We start from the raw sequence: 25,132 nt of genomic DNA, 5'->3' as shown, positions 1-25,132 counted from the left end.
TTTCATTTCCAATTGCCATTTTAGTTCAAGTCCTAGTGTTCCTGTTTCCCAGGCCATTACATTTTTCTACCCCTACCCCATACATTAATCTTATAGACCTTTTGTTAACTCTTTTAATTCCTTCTAGTAAATTTGTCCTCCAAGTCATTCTATACATAGTTTTTACATAGTTTTCATATTAATAATCCTAAATCAAAGAAATTTTCATCAAATTCCTTTACTCAGAATCTCTTAACAACTACCTATTATGGCCAGTGTTTTAAAACTTGATCTGATTATTCGAATCTCTTCATGAGCTATATATTCCAATCTATTCTCACACTGTTTCTCAATATATGTTAAATGATGCAGTCAATCTGACTTGTTCATCATTCTTGGAACACACCATGTGGTTTCCCTCCTCCATGTTTTAATATCCTCTCCCAGCCTTCTCATTGTGCTGAATTTTTACTTGCCTTTAAAACCCGACTTAAATGCCACCTTCCTTCAAGATGATGGAAGTGAATTTTCTTTCTTTGAATTTTGATAGAATCTTTTAGCTTTTGAAGCCACTTTCCAAAATTTTTATTTGTGTTATAGGGTTATTATGACGACTACACTGTATGGACCTGAATAACAGTTGTTAAAATATATTCATCGTTATATCACTTGCAATAAGTGATAAATTATCTTCCATGAATTTTTTACTCAGTAAACATTTGTTAAGTAACTATACACAAATAATTTTAAATTAAAAAAACAACTTACAATGCATAATCTGCACAGACAAAATGTTCTTTCGTGTTAAATTAAAACCAGTTCCAAAGAGTCTAATTTAAGCATTTGAAATACAACATTAATATTTTCTCTGTTATGCTTTTGAAAATTTTTATATCATCATAATAAAAATTAGTAAAGACAAATTAAGAGTAGGCAATTTAAAATATTTAAATAGCCAATTATAATAAATGTAAACTAATATATTAAATTTTTGGAATTTAAACATGTACATTTTTCACACATTATATAAAGATATAAAAATAGAATACACAAGAGAAATAGTCATGTATTCAACAAAAATAAATTGGGAAAGCACGCATATTTAACCATGTACTTTTGCTACCCTATTGCAATGTCCTTTTATACAAGGACTTCACTTTTTTTATTACTATATCAAATATCTTTTGATATAGTAAGACATACAGAAGAAAAATAATTGTCATATTTATTTCTACAACATTATATTTTAGAAGTTTAAGTTAGTACTTTCTAATCTGATTAAGATTCAGAAAAAGAGCACATATTAGAAAGGTCAACAATTAAATATCTAATCAGTTAAGAGTCTGTAAATCATAAGTTATTTACAAAATGCATTTGCTGAAAATATAATTGGAAAATTAAAATGGGAAAGAGAGCTAAAGTTACTCTATTTAAGGAACTAGACATTATTATCTTCCTCAGGGGTGAGGTGAAATGAAATAAATTTCAAAACAGTAAATTCATTTAACAGACTCCACACCAATCACTTAAACATGAATTCCAAATCATATTAATAATCATGTTATGGTCACTGTATGTATATTAAATTAATATGTTTCTTAATATTGAAATAGAAAATAGTAATTTTAAATTTGCATCCTCAACAAATGTCTGATGAAAAGAAAAGCATTTTAAGTGGTTTTCACTTATTCAATTAAACCATGTTTATGTAACCCAAGTCACTGGTCAGCATTGAAAGGAAAGTGTTGACAGCTGGTGCTATAGCTTTTCCTCTAGCTATGGGGGTGTCTGAATATTTGTCTTGGTCAGTTCTCCTGTAACATATAATCCCAGACATTGCTGTTTACCTAATGACCTGAAAATCTGGCTGAGGCACATACGTGCCAGACCAAGCACCGGGACTTCATGCTCAGGAACATGTTTATTAAGTAAAGAGCAACCGGTATTAATGGGATTCAGGAGAACTGGGAGAATGGGACTTGTCATGCACTTCTGAAGGGCCTACATATAACACGTGATGGCTTCTCTGAATTGAGGTTTTTCTCAAACACTCAGCCTAGTTCTTTATCTCTATGCAGGTGCCAAGAACAGAATTACTCAAACATAAGATACTACACCTAGGATGTTTTGAACACTGTATAGTTTTTATTCTGTATTTTTTGAGCTTTTTTTTAAAGCTAAGTGACTTTTATTACTTATAGACTGAAGATGCCTATTGAAAGCGATAAGCTTTTCCTTCTTAAGCCAAGACCATGGATCACTGATACTACCTATAGCAAAGTGGGCATTGTAGGACTTTATCAATCCCCCAAATTTTCCAAGCATATATTATATATATACATACAATGTATATATTATATATATATACACACACACTACAGTGGCACTGTATCAGGTTTTAATCAAAGTTTGTTGCCTTTCACTGTTCTTTTTAAGTCTCAGCATTCAAAGTAGAGCAATAGAAGTTGAAACATATAGAGATTTACTTATACATTGTAAATCTGTTAATGAACTGAAAAAAATGATTCACTAATTCTTATATTCCACTTGGTTTGAAGGTAATTCCAGCAGACATTCTAAAATCTTTGAAAATTGGTATATTGGAATTTGTGATACAGCAAATTGAGTTGAGAAGGCTAGAAGGAAGATGTTTCAAGGCACAAAATCTATATGGGGTTATTAATTCTGTCTTATTTAATTCCTATAGTTTTGTTGTCAGGAAGTCTGGACTTATTAGAATATCTCTAATAGCTTTGAAATAATAAAGTAAAAGTCTTGAGTCACTGTCAAATACTGCAGTTACCAAATATACCCAACAGCCCAAAGAAGGTGGCTGAATGTTGATATGCTTGGCTTTATGATGAAATTTTGTAAGTGGTCACTTGATGATGCAGTAATAAGCTTAGCTAGAGTAATTTCCTTTCATAAATTTGTGATCACTAAATGCATAACATATCCATAAATTTTTGATAAAAGTCTGGAAGTCAACTTAAATCAATTAAAATAATGATCCATAATCATAACTATCTAAAATTTTCAGTTGAATCATCTAAATTTTTACTACTAAGAATTACTTTTATATCTTCTACATTTTATTTCTGGGGAGACATTTCATACACAAGACAGCAAGGATCCATGATGGATACATATCTGAAAATGCATTTCCTAAAAGAGTCACTTTTTGATCATCATATCAATTCTCAAACATGCAACCATTTTATGTAACAAATAAATCCAAAGTTAATTAGTTTTGTATCTACTATATGCCAAGCCCTCTTCTTTGAGGTGATTTTTAAAGTGGCTGGGGCATTCATAGATTCCTATTGCATCTCTGACACAATCCTGTGTCTTAATTCTATGCAGTGCATAACTGGCCCCAACATAACCACATCAATGTAACATAACCGCTTTCCCATTGACCATATCACTATTAAAATGAAATTATTTCTGTAATTTTTCTCTGAGTATTGCTTGCTTTTTCTGAAAAAAAGGTTTTATCCCAGTGATTACTATAATATAAAAATGAAAACACATTGCCTGTATTTTAGTGTAGAAGCAAAATGTCTTAACAGTAGTTGACGTGTTACTTGATTGAATTAATTTTAATAAAATATTTTAAGACAACTTTCTGTCAGATGCTGTGCTAGGAATTGACGATGTGCAGATAAATACCATACAGAAGAAATCACAGGATACATATCATATAAACTATTGGATGCTTAACCTTACACTGACAATTTTTATTAGCTATATTCTAACTCATTTATTTAAACAAATGTATTTTTCTGTGTTGTGTCAGATTGTGGGTTATGAATATAAGTGGTAACAATAGTCGTTTCAGATTTTGCTCTGGTTTTTCTCCATAAATTTCAGCAAGAAAAATTGTCTTCAAAACTGAAGGCTCATGTTAACTATTGTTAAGTTTTCAAAAACATTTTTAAAGCATATGTATTTTTAGCTGAGTAAGACATGAATTATGTTGGTTGGTCTGATTGGATTATCTGTAGCTTGTGCGGTAAAAGCACTAAAAATATGACAGTAACATTTGGTCTGAAATATAGATATACAACAAAGTCAAGGAAAAGAAATATATTGCAGGGATTTATTCTCCAATCAGTGCACAGTGGAATAAGTTTCATAAATCCCCAGATATCAATTGAAAGATAGATATAATATCTGAAAGATACAACTAAGGAAAAGGAGTTTGCACAGGTGGAGTGTTGTTTTCTTATTATTTATCTAGTACTATGTAATGGTAGTATATATTGTGTAAGACAGGAAAAACAAAACACAAATATTGGCCTAAAAATTTGATTTGAATGCTCAAAAGAACACGTGGCTCTCTACCCACATTAGTATTGCTAGAACTGGTAAAAACTAAAACATTTGGAAGTTCTTTTGAATCAGGAAGACAAACATGCTGAAGAATATATGATCTGCTAGATTGTGCAATCTTTTAAGGAATATACTTAAATAATTTCCTGTGAAAAATTGTAGTTTTTCATATAAAGGTGTTATTGATTGAGGAAAATTTCTACTGTAAATGCCTAGGCAACTTTGGTCTAATAATTCTTACATGGATTTCACGTTATATATCTTATAAGAATGCTGTCTTCTACTTCAATTTTTATTTAGGTTTCTAGGTATAAGTATAAGTTTCTTGGTGTGATTATGAATTTGAAACTCTAAGCTCTTTTTTTTTTCTTGTTTTTCTTTAGTGAGGAAGATGAGCCCTGAGCTAACATTCATTGCCAATCCTCCACTTTTTGCTGAGGGAGATTGGCCTTGGGCTAACATCCGTGCCCATCTTCCTCTGCTTTATATGGGAGGCTGCCACAGCATGGCTTGACAAGCGGTGCATCGGTCGGCGCCTGGAATCCAAACCTGTGAACCCTTGGCAGCCAAAGTGGAGCATGCGAACTTAACCACTACACCACCGGGCTGGCCCCTTTAAGCTCTTCTAAGGAAAAAGTGTGTTTTATATTTCACTGAATCCTTGGCTATTAAGCCTCTACTGTGTACAGAGAATATATTTAAGAAATGTCTTAATGAATTAATATGTTTCACCAAGAAATTCAAAAGCTTTCAATTGATAAGGAGATTATAAAACAAGCAATGTTTATTGAGTACCAGGCATTGTTTTGAATTTTGTGCACATGTTAACTCACCTATCAGATAGCTATTATGAGATTAGAAGAGTTAATTTGAAATGAAATATTAAAAAAGATAAACAAGTTAGATGGGAAATACAAAAAATTGTGGAACGTCTCATTAATGAGCAGTCATTTTTCCTAGAACTTATTCTATATTTTTTAAGTAGAATTGTGAGAAAACGATTTATTTTCATAGCATGGAATTTTTAGTAATTTTGAGTTACTAAAATGTCACTTAGGTATGGATATTAGGAGAAAGTGAGGGATTTGGTTACAGATTGAGAACAGAATTCTCACAGGAGAACTTAAAGGACTTTGGCTGTAAGGAAAGCATACACACACTCACACACACCCATGTAGGCAGGAAGGGGAAATAATGTGATGGAGAGAAAAGTAAACCTAAAATGGAATTGAGAAAAGAAAAACATTTATCCAATGTGAGTAGTAAATTTTAAATATTTTAGTTAACCAGGGACTGTCCATAGACAAAATAGTTATTTATTGTATGTTGAAAGTCTCAAAACCATGGCCCACCACAAAGTCATGGGACGTTGGTGGCAGGAGAACTTATTTTAAATATCGACTGATCTTTTTTTAGTGTTACTTTAAGGATAAATATTAATTACATTTATTTATTTATTTCTGTGATAAGAATGCCTTTCTCCATGCCTTATGCTTCTAGAAATAGTGGGATAGAATATAGCACCATAGCCAGCCCTGGTAGTCTAGTGGTTAAGATTCCGCACCCTCACTGCCATGGCCTGGGTTCCTTTCCTGGTCAGGGAACCACACCACCTGTCTGTCAGTTGTCATACTGTGGTGGCTGCGTGTTGCTGTGATGGTGAAAGCTATGCCACTGGTATTTCAAATGCTAGCAGGGTCACCTATGGTGGTCAGGTTACAGTTGGGCTTACAGGCTAAGACAGACTAGGAAGAAGGACCTGGCCATCCACTTCTGAGAAAATTGGTCATAAAAACCCTGAATAGCAGCAGAGCACTGTCTGAAATAGCACCAGAAGGTGAGAGGATGATGCAAAAAGACCAGGTAGGGTTCTGGTCTTCCATACCTAGGGTCACCAGGAGTCAGAATCAGCTCGGCAGCACTAACAAAAGTAGAGCACCATAAACCATATTCCAGAAAATTTATCAATTTGTAAATATGTATAAATTTGCTTTGAAGTGTTGGCTATTTGGTTAAAAATATCATTCAGCCTCTTCAAGTTACATAAAACAATGGCAGTCTTTATACTTGTTCATCTCTTTTCCAGTGGAATTGGGTCTATTATTAATCAGAGTAATATGATATAAACACTCTAGGCTCTTATTGAAGAACATACCTCAAGCTGTTGTTTTACTCTCATCAGAACTGCCAACTAAGAAAATTATTATTTATGGAAAAGCGTATAAGCACATGCTATCCTCTCACTTCCTTAAGTAGTTTAGGTTCTATCATTGGATCAAGTCCAACTAATGCAACCCTTAAATATTTTAACCTGAAAGAAGAGGGTCTAAAAGTTATATTGTAGGATTATACAGGCCTCTTCAGGCTTGGATCAGGTCAGGCAGATTCTATTTGTTATAAAGACGCATGGTTCATTGTGGCAAAACAACGGCTAGAAATGTTGGGCCTGAAAGCCAGAATTTAAGGACAAAAATCATTCTTAATGGCAAACAAAATCACCAATGAGAGCCAAATATCCCATGAGAGAGACGAATAACCTCCAGATGGAGGGATGGGATGAATTTGGAAGGAGAGAAAGTTCTGAGTAGAGTGTCTTATCTCATAGAGACTTGCTCCAAATGGACATTGAATAATAAAAAAATAGGTTTACTGACATCTTATATTTATTTACTTGGTATGTTTTTATTACATTATCATTTGTTTTATATACGTATTTGTCTTATATTTGCCTTGATTTTGGACTTCAAGTTAATGTTCAAAGATCTATAATTACTTAGATATATTTTTATAACTTCAATTGTTTTATTACTAGTTTACAATAAGTAGACTAATGCCTGCCTGTTTATAAATATTTTAAGCTACGAAAAGTATCAACCGTATTTTTAGTGAATTAACTTTATAGCATCTGTCACAGATAAGTAAGTAATTAATAATGTTCAAAGTATGTATAGTATAAATTATATTAAAATGAAGGCTTCCTAATTCTGCATTTGTTTTGAAATTGGAATAAGGACTGTAATAAGTCAACATATCTAAACGCCGATCTTACAAAGGGGCTGGTCTGCCTGGATTAGAATCACATAAGAAGCGTGTTAAACACTTAGATCCCAAGGATACATACCTAATTATCAGACTTATTAAGTTGAAATCAAAGTCTGTGAATCGTTAATTTTAGAGTGGACAGCCACTCTTTTAGGCTACACATTGTTTTTTGTTTTTTGATTTTCTCCCAACATCCACCATGTCTATATGCACCCTGAAGATCTTTTAGCTTCATCTTTTTTTTAAGAAGCAAAACTACAGGGCATAATACTCTTGGCCTTTGGGGAGTAGCTAATATATCCTGTAGCAATCACTAAAACTAATAAAATTGTTGCGGTAGACTTAACAGAAATCTCTAAATAATATTAGATTCCTTTTACATGCATAGTTCCAATCTGTATATTCTTTACTTTGCATTGCAATGTATGGATTATTGATTTTAACAGAGTGCAAAATTATGAAGTTGTTAATATCTTAACTTTCACTTATCCAAAGCTCTATTGTTCACAATCACTCCGTTATCACTCCAGCAAAATAGTACTTTCACTGAAATAATAAAACATTAATCAACAAATAATTGTATTATATTGAGGAAGATGGGGCATAATAAAAAATATATTTTGTATTTTATTAACTGGCTATTCCCCAATTATGTTAGATGATAAAATGTGTGCAATAAATTCATCAAAATATTATAAGAATGAATCTAGACACAGAGGACTTAAGTTTGAGTCTGTAGCAATGCTGTAGCGATGTGCTAGCTACATCAACTTTGAAAACTTCTTATCTCCCAGGCTTTCATTTTCTCATCTGTACAATGCTACAGTTCTTTCCTGAGACCTCTTATCAATTGTTTTGGGAATGAAATAGTTCATAAAATATTTTATTGTATACAAATGTTAAGTATCGATATTATTGTAGATAAAATACATGCAATAAATATAATAAATATAAATATAAATACATAAATAAATGATACATACAGCATAAGCCTAAGTTCTAATTGCAGAATAGTCAGAAAAAATGTATTCCAATTAGCAAATAAAAGAATCCTACAGATTTAATAAAAAATAGCTGTTAATTATTTGTTAATCATATAAAAGCTTTATATGAGGATAAGTTCTTTTAGAACTGAACAGATTATAAACTAGCATGTATTTTATTTAAAAAATTTAAAATTACTTTCCCATGAGAAAATATATTTTATCTCAGTACATTATTTTTCAAATCAATCCATTATATATCTTCAAAATGGTCATAATATATTGAATTGTAGAAGCAACAGAAAAAAAAAATCCATATATGTTCCACTGTTGCATATGAGAAGCATGCAATTAGTATCCACTTTCAGTTTGGAAGTTTGTATCTTGTATTTTTTTTTGACTATGGCTAAATTCATCATGGTTTTTTTTTTGGGTTATTTTCCCTTGCATTACCTACTTCTGGAACTCTATTTAAATATAACTTGCACCTTTTCAATCAATCCTCCATGTTTCCTAATTTTCACTCAGTTTTTTCCAAACTTTTTATTATTTATTTATACAGCAAATAGTCCCTAAGTACCTTATATAGAGTTTGGAGTACAACAAAGAAAGAAATATGGAAATCCCTTTCCTCATGGAATTTAAATGCTACCAGAGGGAGACAGGTAATAAACATAAGAAAATTAAATCACCTATGTAGCAATTCAACCGTAGTATGGAAAAAAATAAGAGAGAATAGAAGATCAGGAGACTGTGAAGCTGTGTCAATGGTTGACATTATAAATAGGGTGGTCACGGAAGACTAGTTAAGAAAGTGTCCATTAAGTAAGGTCATGAAAGATCTGAGGAAGTTAGCCATATGGATATCTAAAGGTGATAAACAATCAATTTCCTAATGGAGTATCCAGAAGTCATATAAGAAAGGGAACAAACAAAGATGAAATCAACATTTTGAGCAGGTCAACTTGAAGGATGGAGATGTCATCCACTGAGATGAAAAAACTGTACATGCAGTAAGTTTGAAAGGAAAGGTGAAAACATTCCAAAGAGGACAGTCAGTGGAAAGACCCTGAGAGGGTAGCATTCAAAGAATAGCAATGAGGGCAGTGTACCTGGAATAGCTCCAGCAATGGAGAGAGTAGTAGACATAAAGTTAGAAGGCTAGAATCTTAGAAGGCCATGTTGGCCATTGTAAAGACTTTGTCTTTTATTTGGCATTAAAAAGGAGTCATTGAAAGATTATGTGTGGAGGGCTGGTATGGCCTGACATATATTTAAAAAGGAACACTCTGTCTGCTTTGTTGAGAGTAATTATAAGTGGCCAACACTGGAACCATACACAGATTGGGAAGCTATTGCAGTGATCCAAGTAAGAGAAAATGATGGATCTATTTGGATAATGAGAGAGGAAGTAAGAGATGATACGGTTCAATCCAGAGTTAGAGCAGTTGCGTAAAGAGAAGTAATTGCACACTGGAGATATTTGGAGAGAAAAAAATCAAATTTCCTAATGGAGTATCTGGGGGGGGGTCGTATAAGAAAGGAAGCAATCAAAGATGAAATCAAGATTTTGGGAGGCCACCTTGAAGAATGGAGATGCCACTCACTAAAATGGAAAAACTAAAAATGCAGTAAGTTTGAGAGGAAAGAATAGATTAGTTTTGGACATGGTAAGTTTGTTTCTTAGACATTCAAATAGAGATTTGGAGTAGATGTTTAGACATATGAGTCTGGAGTTGCATAAGAGGTCTTGGATGGAGACGTGAATTTAAGAGTTATTGCATACATATGGGTATTATTAAAAGACACCAAGCTACATTATATCAATAAGTGAGTGGGTATAGTTAATGAAGAAAGCAATCCCTCCAAATGAGCCTGAGACACTCCAATATTAACAAACTTACAAAAGTGGAGTAAAAAGCAAAAAAAATTGAGAAATAACACAACCAGTAAGAATGGAAAATAAACATGGGACTATTATCCTCGAAGCCAAATAAAAAATGTATACCTAAGAAGAGAGAGAGAGAACTTACAACAAACACAACTGATAGGTCAAATAAAACGAAGAAAGATGATAGACCACTATTTTAGCTCTGTGGCCATTATTTGTGAATTGGACAAGAAGGCTTTTGTGAAATAGTTAAGGTTGAAAGCTTGAATAAAATGGGTTTAAGAAAGAAATTGAGAAATAAAACTGAAAGTGGAAAATATAGGCAATTATTTTGAAAAGTGTACCACAAAATGGAACAGGGAATTGCAGAGGAAGCTGGTGGGAGAAAGTAGGGTTTTGCAGTGTGCCAAATTGTAAATGACTGTGATGAAGCTCCCTGCAAACTCAGTAATGAAATTAATTATCAAATTTATAAAAATCATCTGAGGTTTGTTCTTTTGTTTATATTTCGTCACTGCCAACTTCTCCAGTTTTATTCAATTGAGGTTATTTCTAAGTGTACTACATATACTTTATCTGGTCTACTTTCTATTTTGATTAAATTCTCATAGTATCTGGATTTATGGTGGCATTTTTTTGTTATTTCGTACCCCTGTTGCTAATATAATCTCTTATGCAAGAAAGGAAAAATTCCTCAGTTAACCATGCTATCGGCTTCTCTCAAGTAATCTGCTTTATTCTCTCTCTGAGATTTGATGCCTGTTACTTCATTTTAATCTCAAATTATTGCTCATTATCATGACTAAATTAAAGTATGAACTCAGAAATATGGATCCAATAGTATCTAGTTTATAAATTATTCACCACTGTCCGGGGAGCAGCCGAGGATATGGTGGAAGATACTTTGTGGCCAGATTTCATCTTTTTTATTCTTTTCATTATGAGATTTTATTTAATTAATATTTAATTGAGGTAACATTGGTTTATAACACTATATAAATTTCACTTTTACATCATTATACATCGACTTCTGTGTAGACTACATTGTGTTCACCACCAAAAGTCTAGTTACCAGCTAGATTTCTCTAACTAGTTTTTGATAGACATTTCGGCCTCTACAAATACATATATTAAAATATTTAGGGGCCGACCCGGTGGCGCAAGCTGTTAAGTGCGGGCGCTCCACTGCGTTGGCCCAGGGTTTGCCCGTTTGGATCCCGGGTGCTCACTGACTCACTGCTTGGCAGGCCATGCTGTGGCGGCATCCCATATAGAAAGTGGAGGAAGATGGGCAAGGATGTTAGCTCAGGGCCAATCTTCCTCATCAAAAAAAAAAGAGGAGGATTGGCATCAAATGTTAGCTCAGTGCTGATCTTTCTCACACACACACACAAAAAATTTAATAAACGTATATTGAATAAATGTATTAATAAGTGTGATAAGTGACTGTGCAAGTGGATATAACTTGAAAGCTTCTATGGCAAGGGAGTTAAAAATGAACTGTTTCAATAAAAACCGTCTATTTACAGCATTGTTTTGGTTATTTTAAGCCAGATGTTGCACACCGCCAGGCCAAGATACAGATTGTGGCCATAACTAAAATTTACTTTGCTTACCACTTTTCAATGAAAAATTAAATTATTAAACAATAGTTTTTAAAAAGGTACAATGTGTGTGAAATCCAGATATCTGACTTCTCTTGAACAATTAGAATATTTGTCAACACGGAGCCCACATTCCACACGGCCACGTCGTCTTGAGGATCTCCTACCTAGAAGATCCTGAGCCCTTTGCTGCAGTTCCCTTATTCTCTAACCGGTGTTAACTTCTGGTGTCTACACTAAGTGACTTTGTGATAAAAAGTATAGTTTAAGAACAAAGAATGAGGAGACATTAACCAACTCCCAATTAGTTATCTTAAAATCACAGATGTTTAAAATGATAGCTGCCAGTGACATTGCATAAGGTTTGTGTCAACTGCCAGGTGAATACGCATAATCATGACACTATGACTTAGACTACAAAAAGTTGACTTATGTATTTTCTTTTGTCTATGTGAAGCAGGATTTATTTTAGTAAATTTAGGTTAGTAGTTAGTAAGAAATGAGTAGGAAACAGGATCTGGTCTGATATCAGCTGAGAAAAGTTGAGAAGTGAGCCCAATGAGAGGGGAAGTTGTCCAAGGGGATACAAAACAGCATCCACAGTATATGGCAAACCCATTCCTGTTTTAGGTTGCAAGTTGTTCAATGCAAGGGAACCAGAGAGACTCTAGATGAGATAGTAAACATTCATCATCATGGTCTAAGTCTCTTATCCAGAGTTTGAGGCAACAAACTTGAAACTTTTCCAAGTTTGAAGCCGTGGAAAAGAGGCTTGTAATTTCTCAGTAAATCAAAAACAAATCAGATTCTCATTCTGGCAAAATACACAGGGAATCATGATGAACTTCAATGGAATGAGACTATAGTACTGGATACTGGATTGAATCTCAGATTGGGGAACAAGGAGAGCAGGGATCAACACAGAAACCATCCGGGCAGCAGAAGGAACCAGAGTCAATAGCTTGGACAGGGCCTGATAGAACTACTTGGGAAAATGGCTTAATACAGCAATACATAGCAAAAGTCCTTTGAAACTAAAAAATTAAATACTTGCCGTATAAAAGTACATATAATTACAATCAAACAAAATGACATGATAAATAAAAACATACACTTTATATATACCCAAAAACATATACTGGGTTCAATTACACAGGATATGCTCATAATAAACTCAGTTATCAGAATTATAGAAAATATTCAAGAATTTTATATGAACATGTTCTGTGCTATAAAACCAAGGCAATGTAAATATCAAATCATACAATGCAAAAGAGGCTGCTATGTTTAGTTGCTAAATGCCAGACCATGACTTAGATACTGTCCTTTTCTCATAGTTTTTAGTACTCTAATTAGAGAGCCAGGGGCACGTCTTTTTGAAACTAGATCTGTATATAGCTTTCCTTATATATTATACTTGTTTTCATTCTAAGCATATAAAATATCAAGTTAAAATGGCCAAAGCAGTTTTCAGTGGACTGGAACATATTGATCAAAAAATTCTTTAATTTGAAGTGTTTCTGTCAGGTTAATGAATTAGAGTAATAAAATTATATTGAAAATACCTGCTTGTGAAAAGGAGGCTCTACAAAAATCAATGGGGAGGAAAACATGTCAGTGACAAACTGTAAATTCTCCAAATGAAAATTAGTTTGTTTGATATAAGCAATATTTGATTATTAAGGTTCTTTTATTACAAAATATGTTGATACAGTCTTGCTTATCTATGCATTTATCTTGTTTACATGCTGTTAAGAGGAAAATGTAAATTATTTATGGAAAGAAAAAGCTATCCAATATCATTTTATAAATTCTCAAAATACCAAAAATTAATACATTTTAGATTAGACGTATTCCAATTTAGGGTAATATAAGATTCAGTGTTTGGTGTCATGGACCTAGCAGAGGTTCAACAATGGCAAAAATAAAATTTATTCAGTTTTCTAATAATTTCAAGTAGCGATGGGATTTGAAGTATGTAAAATGATAGAATAATTTCACATCCCTTGATAGCATAGAAAATGGATTGATTTATTAAAATTTATAATGAAATGAAATTGTATTAGATTTCAAATTCCTGAAAGGTAGAGAACATCTCTTAGTGATTTCTATTTAATTTTTTGTTAAATAGAGTTTAACATAGACTTCTCTGGGTCATAAACTAGCTTAGAACCTTAATACTGTTACAGCAATAAAATATAAACTTTAATAGTATACTGGTAAGGTAGCCATGTAATTGTTTCAAGTTGAAATTATAATCCTTACTTAGCACCTTAAAAAAGAGAAAGAGAGAGAAAGTTCTAAAGATCGAGCTTTAGATCTCTCTTAATACATTTCTAAAAATAAGAAATTTATTATTTCTAAGCTTCTGTTCTTGTCAAATAAATGCAGTTGTAACAATATTCCTCCATAGAATAGCATTAAACTAATATTGATAACAGCCTGCAGATGGGTTTATTAGGTTCTGGGTAAGGATTTTTTGTTTGTTTGTTTGTTGTTCAGTCGTCTTTATTTCTCCACATCTACTCCTTTATGTAGTGACTTAATGGTAAAAAAAAAAACAAAACTTTCTGTGAAATTTAACTGTGGAAGCAAATATTCTGATATTCTTTATGTGGTCATCTCCCTATTGATAGTATGTTGACAAAAAGATTGTTTCTATTTTTGTTGCTGTTGTTGTTTTAATCCATCTGTATAAACATTTATTCCCCAAATCCCGGCTCGCTATTTGCAAGATTTATATAGGATATTCTTACTAAGAAATCTTTTTGTTCCCAATTTGTTATAGAATTAAGTAGGCCTTTGAGGGGACAAAGATCTCAGTCTATGTTCTTGATTGCACCCAAAACTAACAAAACAATGATTTTGAAGATTATAATAAATTTTCAGAAATAAAAATTGAGAAATCATGAAGAGATTTGTACTAAAACTTGTAACACATATTAGCAACGTTTAAATATCGAAAAAAATTATTTCTACCTAGTTCATAACTTAATGCATAATAAACACATAGTCACTGTTTGAAAATCTCAGCTATGTGGCAAGGACAATGCTAAGAACTAAGATAGAGCTTATTAAACGTGACCTACTACTGAAGAACCAAGTTGTTCCTACCTGAAGTAGCCATTTGTGAAAAAAACTGAATCCATCTCAGTGTCAGGAGCAATGTTGTGAAGAAATGAACGGATTCTGGAGTCCGATTCATAGGGTTCAAGTTCTGGTCCCACCGCTGACATAGTATAAGATGGTACTTAACTGTTATTAATCTGAGTTACTTCATCTGTTAAATGGTGATAAGAATAACCTCTGTTGTGTAGCATGTTGTAAAGATTCAATAGAATGATGAGATGACAGTTCCTGGCACAGAGTTTACCAATCTATGTTAGCTCTTATTATCTTTTAGAAATGCCTTCATATGTATTACTTTATTCAGAAAGATGCTTCTGTTAAGCCTTGACTATCTGGAGAAATTCTGAATTCTACTTAACTGAAGTTGAAGAATGACTGACTTTTGGTATAGAATACTGGACATAGTAACAGTGTTTGCTGTAATAGCAACAGCAGCAGTAGTAGTATACTATGGATTCTTATAGTGAATTAGGATTCTGAACATCAGTGAATATGTTGAAGAGCCGTGATATAAGACATATGCAATTGAGCAAAATGAAAATTAAGAACTTTTGAAATGTCAAGTTAACTTTAGAACTTGTATGATAAAAACTATAAAACAATTTGCCTGAACAGCCAAAAGGGAAAACTTGATGACATTAAGGGATATTCTTCAATAGGAAGATTAAATGTTGTTAACAATTCCATGCTCCACACATTAATTTATAAATGTAAAACATTGTCAAAGTGATCCCAAAATATATTTGCAAGTAAAAGTCAGCAAAACTAACCCAAAATATGTGGGAAAAGTAGATTAATATTCAACTAGTGTTTTCTATTAGCTATTAAAGTATAGGCGTAACTCGGAGATGTTGAGGTTCAGTTCCAGAACCACCGCAATAAAGCAAATACTGCAATAAAGCAAGTCAGACAACTATTTTGGTTTCCTAGTGCATATAAAAGTTATGTTTACACGATACTGTTGTCTATTAAGTGTGCAATAGTATTATGCCTAAAATATGTACATACCTTAATTAAAAATACCTTATTGCTAAAAAAATGCTAACAATCACCCGAGTCTTCAGCAAGTTGTGATTTTTTGCTGGTGGAGGGTCTTGCCTCCATGTTGGTGGCAGCTGACTGATCAGACTAGTGGTTGCTGAAGGTTGAGGTGGCTGTGGCAATTTCTTAAAATAAGACAACGATGGAGTTTGCCACATTGATTGACTCTTCCTTTCAGGAATGATTTCTGTGTAACATGCCATGCTGTTTGACAGCATTTTACGCACAGTAGAACTTCTTTCAAAATTGGAGTCAATCCTCTCAAACCCTGCCCCTGCCTTATCAACTAAGTTTATGTAATATTCTAAATTGTTTGTTGTCATTTCAACAGTCTTCACAGCATCTTCCTGAGGAATAGTTTCCTTCTCAAGAAACCACTTTCTTTGCTCCTCCATAAGAAGCAACTTCTCATCCGTTAACAGTTCAATCATGAGATTGTAGCAATTCAGTCACATCTTTAGGCTCCACTTCTAATTCCAGTTCTCTTTCTAGTTCCACCACATCTGCAGTTACTTCCTCCACTGAAGTCTTGAACCCCTCAAAGTCATCCATGAGGGTTGGAATCAACTTCTTCCAAAATTCTGTTACTGTTGATATTTTGACCTTTTCCTACAAATGAAAAAATTCTTAAAGGTGTCTAAAAGGGTGAATCCTTACCAGAAGGTTTTCAATTTACTTGGCCCAAATCCATCAGAGGAATCACTATCCATGGCAGCTATAGCCTTGCAAAATGCATTTCTTAAAAAATAAGAATTGAAAGTCACAATTATTCCTTGAACCATGAGTTGCAGAATGGAAGTTGTGTTAGCAGGCATGAAAACAACATTAATTTCCTTATACATCTCCATCAGAGCTCTGGGTGACCAGGTGCAGTGTCAATGAGTAGTCATATTCGGAATAAAATCTTTTTTTCTGAGCAGTAGTTCTCCACAGTATACTTAAAATACTCAGTCAACCATGTTGTAAACAGATGTGCTGTCATCCAGGCCTTGTTGTTCCATTTATAGAGCATAGGTAGAGTCGATTTAACCTAATTCTTGGGTTCTAGTATTTTCAGAATGGTAAATGAGCATTGGCTTCAACTTAAAGTCACCCACTGCATTAGACCCTAATGAGAGTCAGCCTGTCCTTTGAAGCTTTGAAGCCAGGCATTGACTTTTCCTATCTAGCTATAGAAGTCTCAGATGGCATCTTCTTCCAATAGAAGGCTGTTTTGCCTACGTTGAAGATCTGTTGTTTAGTGTAGCCACCTTCATTAACTATTTTAGCTAAATCTTCTGGATAACTTGCTGCAGCTTCTACATCAGCACTTGCTGCTTCACCTTGCACTTTGATGTTATGAGGATGCCTTCTTTCCTTAAACCTCATGAACCAACCTCTGCTGCAGAGGTTTTTCTTTTCTTCTGCAGCTTCCTCACCTTTCTTAGCCTTCATAGAATTAAAGAGAGTTAAGGCCTTGCTCTGGATTAAGCTTTGGTTTAAGGGAATGTTGTGGCTGGTTTATCTTCTATCCAGACCACTAAAATGTTCTCTATATCAGCAATAAAACTGTTTTGGTTTCTTATGATTAGTGTATCTCCTGGAGTAGCATTTTTTATTTCCTTCAAGAACTTTTCCTTTGCATTCTCAACCTGGCTAACTTTTTGGTGCAAGAGACCTATTTTTCAGCTTATCTTGGTTTTCATCATGCCTTCCTCACTAAGCTTAATCTTTTCTAGCTTTTGATTTAAAATGAGAGACATACAACTCTTCCTTTCACTTGAACACTTAGAAGCCATTGTAGGGTTATTAAGTGGCCTAATTTCAATATTGGTGTGTCTCAGGGAATAGGAGGTCTGAGAAGAGGGAGAGAAATGGGGAATGGCCTCTCGGTGGAGCAGTCAGAACACACACATTTATTGATTAAATTCCCGGTCTTATGGCGTAGTTTATGGTGCCCCAAAACAATTACAATAGTAATAGTAATTACAATAGTAATTAAATAGTATTCACAGATTATGGATCACCATAAAAAAATATAACAACAATGAGAAAGTTTGGAATATTGTGAGAATTATCAAAATGTGACACAGAGACAAGAAGTGAGCAAATGCTGTTGGAAAAATGGCACTGATAGACTTGCTTGACTCAGAGTTGCCACAAACTTTCAATTTGTAAAAGAAACAATATCTGAGAAGTGCAATAAAGTGAAACACAATAAAATGAGGTATGCCTGTAATTGAAATAATATTATTTGAACAAGAAATCATTGTGTTCATATATTAGATGCTTATTCCAAATTACATATTTGGAATATGATCAACAAAGGCCAAACTGATTAACTATTTGAAGAAATAAGAAAATTGATAAAGTCTTTGAAAAAGTATACGTTTACATATTTACTTCATACAATTCAATAAAAGAGATTTCAGATACATCAAATTGCTAAATGGAAAAAAAAAAAGGAAGTGAAGGGACCGCCCAGTGGTGTAGAGGTTAAGTTCACGCACTCCACTTCAGCAGCTGGGGGGGCCTACACACCACTCGTCAAGTGGCAGCATCCCACAAACAAAATAGAGGAAGATGGCACAGATGTTAGCTCAGGGACAATCTTCCTCACCGAAAAGAAAAAAAATGTTAAGGGAAAAACAATTTGAAAAAAAAAAAATATTATGAGAAAGTCTTTCTAAGAATTAAAAAAAAAATGCCACACAGGGAATTTTTGATAAGTTTGATTATGAATAATTTGAACTTTTGAGCCTCATATAACATTATAAACAAGACTAAAATGCAGACAAACATAAACTGGTGGAATGATTTTTGAAAACACGGTGGATAAGAAGTTGCTGTTATTAAAGTACTAAGTACTTGATTTCTGAAACTGGTTATTTCAAACTTAAAACGGTAAAGGTATATTATAAAGAATAAATCATAAAATATTACAAAAACATTCTACCTCACTACTAAGAAAATTAGTGAACATCAAAAAATAAGACAGATACCACTTATAGTTTTGATGAGAAAGCAACATAGTACAACTTTCATATGTTCACATACCATTGATCAGGAATTACACTTTAAAACATTGTTTTCTGAGGAAATAATCAGAGTTGAGCACAAATATACATGTAAAATACATACATTCCAAACATTATTGGTATTATAAGTGAGTTTTGGTACAATCTTTTAAACTATGTTTTAGTAGAATATTTAATTCTATAGGAATTATTATTCATAATATTATATTAAATGATAATTTAGGAAGAAAGCAAATGATAAATATATAATATATTCTATATTATAGAATATATTTATTAAGGTATTTATCTCTAGATATCTGGGTGGTAAGATTGTAGGCAAATGTGAAAATTTCTAGTTTTCTAATTATACACTATAATTATACATTTTATAAAATGAATAGTTAGATAAGTATAGACGTAAATCTGAAAGACACAGCCACATTAGCAAATTTCTGATATGAGGTTGTCATACACCTAAAAGTCAAGGACAACAAATATGTAATTAGCTAGCTGAGTTTCAAGCAATTAAAATATCTTTTTTTCCCCTACATTCACTGAACTACGTTAGGCAATGAATTGAGACAACAAAGACATGCAAGGCCTTTCCTTTTGTTGAAAAGACAAACTAAACAAAGACAACTAAAATGATTACAGTATAAGGCTGAAAAATGCATAGAAATAATGAGTTCTGAAAATGAAAGTTTAAAAGGTGCTAGAGCAGTCTGAGGAAAGGTCTAACAAAGGCCTCCTGGAACATTCCTCTGTGCCAAACAGAGGAAGAAAGACAAACACAAGCTAAGTTGAGAGTAAGGGCATTAGGAAAAAAAATGTAGATACATATGTTTTTCTCCTTTAGATTAGATTTTCGGTTAATTAGTTCTCATTTTCTATGCTGTGTTTTATTTTACCAAGAAGTCAAAGGAAATTAAAATTCAAATTTTAATGAATGGTGGGCACTTGCCGGCCATCGGCCTTCCTGAAAAGGAAGGTCTTTCCTGGGAGAGTAGGAGAGAGAGACACAGTTTTATCAAAACATGTCAGAGAGAGAAGAGCGCGAGTCAGAGATATCTATTCAGGGCTTGCGGAATGAGCTGTCCAGGCACGAGGTTACCAGGAAAAGAATTGTACTATTAGGCATGGTTATGGAGGATAGAATATGAAAAAATAACTCTGTATCAGAATCATCAAGAACTACCCGTTAATTAAACGGATGGACTAAAATAAATGCAAGGGCAGAGACCACAGTTCTTAAGACATAGAAAATTTAGTGCCCTGCAAATATATAGGGAAATTAAAAAGTAATGCAGGTTCCTAAGGTAAATTTTGGTCAGAATTAGTCAAAAGCAATGCAGAACTCTGAAGTAGAATGAACATGTGGGTACCTCAGGCTCAGGAAGAGCTTAATGAAAGGCTGCAAAAACTCTGACAGTATGTTCTCTCTCTCCTGCTTCTGACCATTCAGAAGTGACTTCTGGAAACAACTATTCTCTGGAAGAGAACAAGCTCTTGGCTCATTACTGAGCCATGAGAGCAGTGTCACATAGGTCTCAGTGGAAAAAAAAGAAATCCATTAGGAACAAGTCAGAAGACAGTTGTACATAGTCATGCTGTGTAGTTATGGCCCTGTTGTTAAAAACATTCCAAAAATAATTGCATCTTAAAAGTCACCAAGGAATAAATAATTTTGAATGTTTTTCCTGTTAAAAACTAATTTTTTGTACTCTCTAATAATGTTTATTGCTGACATCTGCGGAGACTTACAAAAAAATAAGATGTTTAATGTCGACTTGTCAAATATAATATTCTCTCTGTCCTTTAATAGTTTTTTGAGAACATGCTTGCTTTCATTTATTTTTTGAAATTATTATTTTTTGTGGCAGTTATTCTAAACAGATGAAAAAAAAGCCAACACAAATCATATTTTGAAGTATTTTCTGGCCCACTAGAGAAAAGAAAATTCTAGTAACATTTTCAGAGCCACTATCTGTTAAAATATAATTAACTGGTAGTGTTTGAAGCACTCTCCACAGACACTCAGTAGCTAAGGGAAGACACAACCCTGGCTGAGGTGCAGTGTTCTGCAGGCCTTGACAGGTGTGAGCCATCTTTTTATTTATGTGCATTTAAACTTTTTCTTTTGGAATAATTTTAAATTTATAGGAAAGTTGCAAAGAAAATACAAGTAGTTTCCATCAAACTCTTACCCAGTTTCTCCCATTGTTAACATCTTATATTTCTCTAGTATGTTTGTAAAAACTAAGAGATGGATATCTGTATATTACTATTAATTAAACTCCAGACTTTATTTAGATTTCACCATTTTTTCCATTGGTGATTTTTTTCCTGTTCTTTGATATAATCCAGGTGTTTTAGTCCATTTGGGCTGCTATGACAAAAATACCATAGACTGGGCGGCTTAAACAACAAACATTTATTTTTCACAGTTTTGGATGTTGGGAAATCCAAGATAAAAGGGCCAGCAGATTCTGTGTCTGGTGAGGGTCTGATACCTGGTTCATAGATGGCTGTCTTCTGGTTGTGTCTTCACATAGCAGAAGGCGGCAAGGGAGCTTTCTTGGGGTGTCTTTTATAAGGGCACTAATCCCATTCATGGGCAGAGCCCTCATGATCTAATCACCTCCCAAAGGGCGCATATCCAAATATCATCATATTGAGGATTATTTAACATATGCATTGGGGGGGGGCACAAATATTCAGTCTATAGCACCAGGGTACTATATTTCATTTAGTCCTCTTCTCTCCCCAGGCTCTTCTGGTCTATGATGGTTTCTCTCTTTCCCTGTTATTCATGGCCTTGACAGTCTTGGGGAGTACTGGCTAGGTATCCTCTAGAATACCCCCAAAGTGATTTGTCTAATCTATATTTTTTCTCATGATTATACTCAGCTTATGGGTTTTGAAAAGAATACCACAGAGTTGAAATGCCCTTGTTATCACCTCATATCGAGAGGTAGATAATATCTACATGACAACACTGATGATCTTCTTCTTTGTCACTTATTTGGGGTAGTATGTGCGAGGTTTCTCCACTGTAAGGTTATTAATTTTCCCTTTTTCTATTCTACATTTTGAAACCTAGTCATTAAGTCTAGTGCATCCTTAGGTGTATGAGTGTGTAGTGGGAAGATAAACCCCAATTCTTGGAGAGAATATCTACATGTATAATTTTTTGGAATTTTTCTGTAAGAAAATTTGTCTTTTCTGCATTGGTTCATTTGATCACTTATTTATATCAGTATGGACTCACGTAATATTATTTTTCGTGTAGGATTATAATCCAACATTATATTTTTTTTTTGCTCAAATTGTCTAAATTTTGGTCATTGGGAGCTCATTCAATTTGGCTCCTATGTCCCTTTGACAGACACTTAATTTTTCTTTTTAGAACATTCTTCATGGTACTATAAGATGCTCCGGGCTTATTTTGCATTTTCCCTGCCTCAACTCTAAAATTAGCCATTAATCCAAAGTATCCTGGGTTTTTTTTTTTCTTTTTTTATTAGAGAATGTCATTCAGAAACCAAGATCTGGGTGCTGTGTATGTTCCCTGCTACTGAAGTATTCTTGTTTCTAGGCCCTCCCAGTAGACAGAACTAGAGAATATATTCATACTAACCTATGTATACACAGACATCTAGAATTGTTTCTATATCTATCTGTGTAAGTGTGTGTGTGTGTGTGTGTATATATATATACGTATCAAACTAATCATGAGTTCATGAGTTCGTACTGATGTCTCAGGCTCTAATCCAGTACCATAGCATACATTCTATCTTCCATTTCTTGTTTATCTGAATTTCCTTCTCTGACAATGAGAAACCTGCCTCTTACCATCCACTCTCCATATATTTAATTCTTTACCCCCAGTATACGTGTAAAACAGATTCAGATTTGCTACCTGTACCTAGGGCTGCTTTTTTTTAGAAAGCCTGCAACTCTATGTATGCTTAGAATTTTTCTGTGACTTCCCATTATTTTTAAGAAAAGTCTGAATTCCTTGACACAGCTTAAAAAATAGCTCTGGCTAATCTACCCACATCTATCTCTGCAGCTTCATCTGCAACTTTTCCTCCTATTTTGTTTTTTAACTCAAGCCACACATGTACTTTTGAGGTCCATGACCACATGATGTCCTTTCCTAACATGGAACCTCACACTTGGTGTAACTCTCTCTCTCATTCTGTGACAGCAGACATATTTTTTCCTTTTTCCTTTTTATTATGTATTCACAGTGTTTAGGAAAATGCCTGAAATACAATACAGTGGAATAAATATTTGTTAAATTAATGTCTGTGCCTGATAGTCTCCTGCCTTCTCCATACCACTGTTATTTTATCTGGCTAAATCTTACTCATTACGAAATTCAATGCTTAAACTTCACTTCCTAAAAAACTTTGCTTCCTAAACCATCCCTGACCACAGGACATTTCCTTTTCTTAATATACGTTCTTTGGGACACCAGCCTGTGTTTTCCTTCAGATCACCCATGGTGATTACAATGTTAACTGTTCATTGTCTTTCTTTCCCAATCAGATGGAAATGAAGCTTCTGAACTGTGTTTTCCTCTTTCTTCTCTTGGTCTCCAGTGCCTGCTATACTGTATTACTGTATATACTGCTATACTGCTATACTGTATGTGTATACACATACTATGACCCCGTAGTTATTTGTTGAATGAATGAAAGAACGAATTGAAGAGAGAAAAGATTAGATACAGAATATGTGCAGGCAATGGAGCAGCTACTGAGATTAAGAGAAAATTTCTCTGTGGACTCTTTATCTGGTACCTTCAGCTGAAGTCAAAAGCACCCTGGGGTACTTGAAGGAACAAGGTGTAAATTGTCTGTGAAAATGTCATTAACTCTTTGAGGCAGTGAGAATGCCATTGAAGAAGTAATCTTGAGGTTCCAGAGCACAAATTTTCAAGCAATTCAGTAGAAGATTGCAATAGACCCGGGAAAACTTTTGAAAAGTTATATTTGAACTGATTTTGTAGAGGAAAATAAAACCCCTTATATATTTGAAGTTTGGAAGAATATATAATTTCTGATTTTATTTTATTCACGCATGTCTCTTACATGTGAATCCTCTGAAAACCAAAACATCTAAACCTGTACAGTTTACTGTCTTCATTAATGTGACTTTACTATTCACTCTCTTCATTATCATGACATATTACTCCGGGAGACCCTTGCCTGGGAAAATAAATGTGGCAAATAACTTGATCATTTATTTTAGGAGCTACCTGAAAGAGTCATCAACTCTTCAGTAGAAAGTATCGAAGGATAGTTAAACTCCAAAACTCTGACCCCCTTGCCTCAAATTCCTCACCTTATTGTATCCACCAATTCTAAACTATTACTTTATGATTCTACAGAATCCTAAACAAGCCTTTTCATTAAAGTGTCATCTTAAAGCAGATTTCAAAATCTCATAAATATCCTGAATTTTCCCTCACTAAAACTTTATGAAGGTGGTGGTTTTCCATACTACAGTAAGCAATAACTCATCAAGTTGTTTTGGTGATATTTTAGGGGAACTCATATTCAACACGTCTCATATTAATATATTCATGTCCAATTTTTTTAACCAACACATTTAAAAGTATTTAATAACATTTCATTTTTGTGGGCCAAAAATCCCATAGGGCAGGCCCGTGGTGTAGCAGTTAAGTGCACGCGCACCGCTGCTGGTGGCCTGGGTTCGGATCCCGGGCGCGCACAGATGCACCACTTGTCAGGCCATGCTGTGGCCGCGTCCCACATAAAGTAGAGGAAGATTGGCACAGATGTTAGCTCAGGGCCAGTCTTCCTCAGCAAAAAGAGAAGGATTGGCATGGATGTTAGCTCAGGGCTGATCTTCTTCACAAAACAAACAAACAAACAAAAAAACCCCATAAATAGTGAAGATTATTTTTTACCACCTTTCAGCTACCAACTTGTCAATTATTAAATCATTTACTTTTGAAAATAGTTTTAAAAATTTAATAGTAAATATGTGTCATGCTAACTGAATAGTATTTCCATTTGCCTTAAATGGTTAATAAATGCTTTGTCACTTTATTACAATGCCAAAACATGTTTTTAATGTCAACATATTATTACTGAA

Source organism: Diceros bicornis, chromosome 8 (genome assembly GCF_020826845.1).
Source record: "Diceros bicornis minor isolate mBicDic1 chromosome 8, mDicBic1.mat.cur, whole genome shotgun sequence".
Taxonomy (NCBI): domain Eukaryota; kingdom Metazoa; phylum Chordata; class Mammalia; order Perissodactyla; family Rhinocerotidae; genus Diceros; species Diceros bicornis.
Note: the sequence above shows the minus strand (reverse complement) of the source record.